The sequence below is a fragment of the Macrobrachium nipponense genome, chromosome 28, assembly GCF_015104395.2.
Source record: "Macrobrachium nipponense isolate FS-2020 chromosome 28, ASM1510439v2, whole genome shotgun sequence".
Classification (NCBI taxonomy): domain Eukaryota; kingdom Metazoa; phylum Arthropoda; class Malacostraca; order Decapoda; family Palaemonidae; genus Macrobrachium; species Macrobrachium nipponense.
In genome coordinates this window covers 44,474,377-44,481,876 of record NC_087217.1, presented here as the reverse complement: position 1 = coordinate 44,481,876, position 7,500 = coordinate 44,474,377, and the positions used below count along the sequence as shown (strand labels likewise).

At 35.7% G+C, this 7,500-nt stretch overlaps 1 protein-coding gene across 2 annotated transcripts in view; it reads left to right on the top strand.

Moving 5' to 3' along the window:
- LOC135201704 (spermatogenesis-associated protein 20-like) overlaps positions 1–7,500 on the top strand; it is a 112,566-nt gene that overhangs the window by 11,905 nt on the left and 93,161 nt on the right. The window lies entirely within an intron of this gene.

Below are 7,500 nucleotides of genomic sequence, written 5' to 3'. Positions count from 1 at the left end.
TTAGATTCGGTACGCCATGGTTTATCGAAATTCCTGGCTAATTTTAGCCCCTGATAATTTATTTTATGGTTCGTCATTAGTTATGTTTTATGTTATCCTATGGTTTATTTATGTTATTCCATGGTTTATGTTTTTCTAAGGTTTATTTATGTTATTCCATGGTTGATCTTATTCAGTGGTTTAGTCAACTTTCTTCAATGCCCTCTGTAGTTACTTTTAGATTTACATCGTGGTTAATCGAGATCCCTGGTTAATTTTATCCCGTAAATATTCATTCTATGTTTCATCCATGGTTATGTTCATGTTATTTCATGGTTTATTTAACACGTTTCTGTACCTTTTTTCTTTTTAGTTGTTCCATGGTTTATCAAACTTCGTGACGCGTTTTAGCCCTGATTATTCATTACATGGTTCGTCGCTAGTTATATTTAAGTTATTCCTCGGTTTATTAAACATTTTGGTTCCTAGTTATTATTTTTCTTTACAATTCGTCAACTGTTTATTTAGCTTTCTCATCAAAGACGGTAATTCTTATAATTATATGGTTCATATTAGTCCCATATAAATGTGTATATATATATATATATATATATATATATATATATGTGTGTGTGTGCTTATTACTATTATAATATATATATATATATATTATTATATATATATATATTCATTGAATAACTTGATCAGAAGTAAATAAACTGATGCTATGATTAAATCAAAGTTTTTTTATTGCCACGGAGGAAAAAAATGAAAAAGCGAGTTACGAGTACTTTCGGTCCTATTCGGAACCCTTTAACTAAGGTCCGAATAGGACCGAAAGTACTCGGCTAACTCCTTTTCATTTTTTTCCTTCGTGGCAAAAACCTAATTTATATATATATATATATTATATATATATATATATAGAATATATATATATTATAATATATATATATATACTATATATATTATTCATTTCAAACCTCTAATCACGCTTAAACCATATATTGATGCTTGCCATATCGATTAAGCGCCTACGCAGTAGTAGCACGCAGCCTTGGTCAAGACGGATAGATAGATGACCCACGCAGATTACTATAAATCCTCTCTCTCTCTCTCTCTCTCTCCCAGGCGAAAAACAAGTTGTTTTTGGCTGGGATCCCGCCATAAAACTCTCCGTCTTCTGCGCGGACTCCAGCGGCTTCTTTCCCTAGGCCTAAAATACGAGCATCCGTCTCATTTTACTAGACACCCCGCGGGGGGTGCCCAAGGAAAGGAACGGTTTTCGCAGAATTGGGGAACTATTCGTCTGGAATGTTCTTGAAATTAGGGACGGCGGTAGTGCGCGTGTGACCTACGAATAATGCAGCTGTCAGTTGAGTCCGCCATAAGCTGTTCTTGTAAGATTTGCGATTTGTATATATTTACCATTTCTTTAAGCAGTTCTTGATTTGCATATATTTATTATATTTTTTTAAACGGTTCTTTTAGGATTTGTGATTCGCAGCCATTTAGAATTTCTTGAAAACATTTCTTTTAGGATTTCTGATTTTTATCGCTGTTTATTCATCTATTTGCGATCTATTTCAACTTCAGTATTTTGTTCTAATAAAATTTGCTATTTTATATCTATTTAAACTTTCTCAAACCGTTCTTTTAGGAGTTGTAATTTATATCTTTTTAAACTTTCCTAGACATTTCTTTTAGGATTTTTGATTTATATCTATTTGAACTAAAATAAAGTGTCCTTTTTTAGGATTTGCGATCTTTATCTATTTACACCTCCTTTAACAGTTCTATTAGGATTTGTGGCTTGCACTGATGTTTATGCATTGACTTTACTTGTGTTTTTGTTCTGGTAGCGTGACATACTCATTATATATTTGTTAGGTGGTATTCTTCCTTTGCTTTTGTCATCTGTGACTATTTCATTCTGTGAAATGTTTAGCTTGTGCTTTGTCGAAAAATAAGTATTGGTTACGTATTTCAAATTTATATTTTTGCAAAACAGACGTTTTAGTCTTTCAGCATAAAGCGAGCCATTCATACACGATGAATACGTGTTATTTTATAGTTGGGCATCATAATCTTATACAATAGCAATGTTGAAACATCAGGACAGTAACATCCTAATCTACTGACACTGAAATATAGCTACGCATCTTTAGTAAAATTATTTATTGATGGGAATTATTTTAAAGCAAGCAATAACTGCAAAAGATAATGCAACCTTCATTCTGCTTTTCTTTTGCAACTTTCTTTCTGCATTTCCTATTACCTTCTATTACTACTTTCAAATATAATTATAATATTCCTTGGAAGCTTTGAAAACTTCAAGTCAATGGCCCCTGTAGACTAGCTCCGTATGACGGATGTTTATTTTTTGAATAATAATAATAATAATAATAATAATAATAATAATAATAATAATAATAATAATAATAATAATAATAATAATAATAATAATAATAATAGATTAAAGAGAGATAGAAAGCTGCATACATAATCTAACTTTTAAAATGTATTTCATTGTCTACATAGTTAATGAAAGAAAAGTTTAGCAAGCAGTAGAACTCAAATTATCTTAGCTCCAAGTCTGAGGGAATAAAAATAAAGAATGGACGATGCTGAAAGAATCCTTTAAACAAAAAATAACTCTTAGAGTTCCTTGTTAAATTATGCCAGCGTTCGAGTTCCGCTAGTATAACAGTTTTAAGAGAAGGCGAAGACGGCCATAACAGAGGAAAGTAATAAAGAGGACACAGATGAGAGACGGAGATAAGAGATAAATCAGGAGAGAGAAAGGGAGCCTTCTATTCCCTTTCTACCATTCTACGTCTGATTCTCCCAAATGGAGTAAACAAGTCAGGATATCCGTGAGTTGCCAGTTGGCCTTTTTTTTTTTTTTTTTTTTTTTTTTTTTTTTTTTTTTCTGACCGGAGCTCCTGAATAGGGTCACGGAATATTGAACGTGGGGAAATAAGGTTAGGTTTGTCACAAAATGCCCCCTTTTATAGCGGTTTTAAGGTCGTTGTAGGTTCGTTAGGCCTCCGTTATAGTGATCTCAGAAGTCGTTATAGAGTGAAATGTGTTATAGGGAATAAGGTGTTGTTCTTTAGAATGAATTTAATTGCAGTAAATGGAAGAAATAAGTGTTTTTCGAGTCGCTGTAGTTTATAGCCCACCTTTGGTGTCAGTTACTAATGGTCTACCCCCGCCCCACCCTTTCCTTTCCCCCCCCCCTTCCTTTTCCCCCTCCACCCTCCCTCTCCCACTCCCTCCCTTCCCTTTCCCCTCCCCTTCCTTTTCCCTTTAATCCGCCTCCCCTTCCGTTCCCCTCCTCCCTCCACTTTCCACCTCCCCTCCCTCTTCTTCCCCTTCACCCTCCCTTACCCCTCCCTACCTTCCTTCTCCCTCCCCATTTTTCCCCTCCCTTCCCCTTTTCCCCCTCTCTCACCCTTTTGTCTCCTCCATCCCCACAAAAAAAAAAGAAGAAAACAAGAAGTGTAAACAAAGTCGGGAAACGAATGATTGATCTCCAGAAGGATCGGATCTTGTTGGGAGACAAACAAACAAACACACAATTGCTACCATCTGGAATTCATTCCCTCCTCCTCCTCCTCTCAGTCATTTTACTTCTCAGTCCTCTCCGTATAAGTAGTCTATAGCTGTCCCGCTGATCCTCCGATACCGATCTCTGATTTTCTGTACTGATCTGTGATCCTGATCAAGGATCCTTCCAGATCCGTCTGGTCGGAGGAAGATCGTAGTACTGATCTGTGATCCTAATGTGGGCTGAGAAATGGCACGATCAGTATAATATACTATAATAATAGGTTTGATGAAATGGAGGCAGGTTTCGAATGGGCCGTCTTTTTTTCTTAGTATAGAGATGTGTTGATATAACTTTAGTGGAAGATGTTGCTTAATAAGGGTGCAAAAAGAATTTTTTTTTTTTAAGTCACGATATGGTATGATAGACCTATTTTAAGAGGAAATGGGTATCTTAATTCTACGTAAATCTCATATTCCTTTTTTACTTTATGTATAGGAATGTAATTTGCTGCATATATATATATATATATATATATATATATTAATATTATATATGTATATATATTATAAGTATGTATATAATGTGTGTCTTCATTTATATTCATACTATGTAAGTATGTAGGGGAGAGAGAGAGAGAGAGAGAGAGAGAGAGAGAGAGTATAGGGATCAGGAAACTAAATATAGTGAATTATAGTTTACAATACGCATCTTTTGTCATCACAATTCTGATACCAAATAATAAATGAACGGCATATTTTGTAAAACTTCATGTCTTAGTAGCCAGCACACTTATCTACGTAAGATTATAGTCTACCCAAAAATTCAAGTCCTGATGTAAAAGAAAACGAGATGTCCACCGTTTTCTTTTATTGCAAGTGCTTGTGTGTGTGTGTGTGTGTGTGTGTGTGTGTGTGTGTGTGTGCGTGAGAGAGAGAGAGAGAGAGAGATATTCGAAAACCTTTGACGTGAGAACTTGTTTTCGTAAACAAATTATGATTTTTTTTTGTGATACTTTAATTTTTAATACATGGTGTTGTTTACATTTTTTCTGACAATTTATGTTTACCTCCGTGAAGATATTCATAAATTGTGATGTGATTTGTTTGTCTTAAGAATATATAAAGATCGACCACGTAGGTTTTGCTGAAGAAAAAATATGGCCTATACTTTTTGCCAAAAATAACCAGTATATTGAAAAGTAGTAGAGTTTGAACCAGCCCTAAGCTAATGCAATTCTATGGCTATAATTCATAGCCATTTTCGTATTTCGAATTTGATATTAATAATGTATCCTAATATTACGTTATTGAGTTTTAGTTACACATTTATTGTAGTTGTTCCAAATACCTTTTGAGTGAGTCGAAAAAGCATCAGTGGAAACAACATAGCCATGTTCAGTAACCGTTTACTCGGGGAGTAAGCCTACAAACTACTTTTTTGTTGTCGTTGTTGTTGTTGTTCTTATTGGGGGGTTAGGAAGGGTCTATGAAGAGCCTAAAAAGGTCTGAAAAAGGTGTTTCGCGTTAAGTTAAAGATACATTAATTTTAGGATGGGATATTTATGATTTATTTATTAGAACGAAAATGTAAAAGATAAATACATAATATGCATTTTAAACAGTTTTGAAAAATTATTTCTAATAAAATATAGCGTATTTACTTTAATTTTTGTTGGTGAAACCAGACTACATTTTAGATTTTAACACATTTTAATATTATGTTAAAAGTAAGGAATGTAATGTTTACAACTTATGCGTGAGGTGAAAATCTTGCACGCGTCCCGAGTAAGCTGGAGGTCGGGTCACGCCTCGTTTCAATTTGCCGTTTGTTTTTGTAGCTATATATGTCAAATGAATGTTCATTTGTTACGAATGTCCATGGTTTTATCAAGAATAAACCTTCATTTAATATAATAATAATTAGTCAGCACTTCCGCCATGACTGTTGGCCGAGATCTTAAACTTCCCTTCTCACGCGGAACGTTACGTCCCAACGAAACCCGTTTCAAAGTAACACTTAAGGAGCAGTAACGTTTACAACAACCCACCACCCCCTCCCCCCGCCACCCCACCCCACCTTTAGCCGATCCGCAACGCCACTTTAAAAAAAAGTGTTAGAAGTTCACTTCCCGTGAGTTTCCTTCTTAGTCTTGCTGCCATTTTTCCGCTCCGGAAGCTTATTGGAGGTGGCCTTGAGTCTTTTAATGTGTTCTTTTCGTGTTCACCTGTGGGCGAGGTTTCGGGTGTGAATGGAGATATACTCCTGCTTGGAAGTCTCTCTCTCTCTCTCCTCTCTCTCTCTCTCTCTCTCTCTCGACTTATACCAAAGCGTGTCTGTTTCTCTCAACTTATAGTACCAAAGCGTGTCTGTTTCTTTAAGCAATTCCATGAATACGTAAGTAGATATTTCATTATATATTATCAGTTATAAATACGCGTACATTACGTATACTGTATACCCATTAACTAACTCATTAAAGCATAATTGTTGTATGGTGCATCTTTATAGGCTATCTTTCGTCTTATTAGAATCATGCGCGCGCATGAAATGTATTATCAGCTATAAATACACGTACAGTACGTATACTGTATACCCACTAAAGCATAATTGTTGTATGGTGCATCTTAATAGGCTATCTTTCCTCTTATTAAAATCGTGCGCGCGCATGAAGTTGGCGTCACAAACTCACCGGTTCTGTAAGAGCAAATCGACGATTAGCTAGGCTCTAGGCAGTGTAGCTTCAGTTGTTCGTCAGTGTACAGTTGTTTTACACACCTGTGAACTTGTGACAAAGTGCTATTTTTTAATTCCTCCACCCCCAAGTGTTATAGGTGTTTTCACTGTGTTGTAGGACTACAGTGCTGAAGTTTATAGGCCTATAGATGTTGTAAATGTTCTTCAGAGAAAAGCCTGTGGGAAATCATGCATGGAGTTAGCCTTGTAGACTCTGTACTATTATAGTATAGCTAAAGCGCTATGGCCTATAGATGTTTTAAATGTTCTCCAGTTGTAAGCCTGTTGACATTATGGTGAAAATCATGCATGGTGTTAGCCCAGACTGTGGACTTAGTAGGGCTAAAGCTTATAGGCCTGTAGACGTTTTTATTGTTCTTAAGAGGCAAGTCGGTTTTCAATATGTTTATAAGTAGGCATGGAATCAGCCTAGACCCTGTGTACTATAGTAGGGCAGAAGCATATAGTCCTATAGATATTTGAAATGTTCTTCAGAGGCAAGCCTGTTTTCACCACGTTGAAAATCATTCATGAGCTGGCCTAGACGCTGTCTCGGTCTGCCTGAAGATTATGAGCATTGCAAAGTTGATTGTTACTGTATACTTCCGAAAAGAGCAACTTCAGAAGGGAATTTTCAAAACTACTGAATAAAAACTACTCCAGAAGTGCGCGAAGATAACTTTCAACTATAGCTCTGATGTCAGTTGCAAAAGTAACTGCCTGAGCGGCATGGAACTTGCCTAGACTCTGTCAGGGGTTGCCTGGTTTATGAACATCACAAAGTTGATTGTCACTATACTTGCAACAATTGCAACAACAGAAATGACTGTAACTGCTTTGTAAAGAACCATATTACTGCAGAAGCACGCAGAGATAGGAAAGGATTTCAACCTTAGCTCTGATGTCAGTAAAAAAATTGTCAGAACACCTACATAAGGGCTTTTTCTGCATCAGACAGAATCAGAACTACTGCAGAAAGGTTATCGTCCTTGGCCCTAATGCAGGTATTGCTTGTGCACTCAAAAATGCAGCACATTATGCTGAAGTGACAGAAGTTTATTGCAAAGGGGAAAGGTAATGTACTGTACTCTTTCGTATACCTGTACTAGTATCACTCACTATATCTTCGTATCAACCAACTACCAAGACCCAATTAAACTGTTTATCAAATTATTTCACGGTTTCAAATGGGAAATCTTAATATTTTTAAACCTATTACAAATTTTTATTAG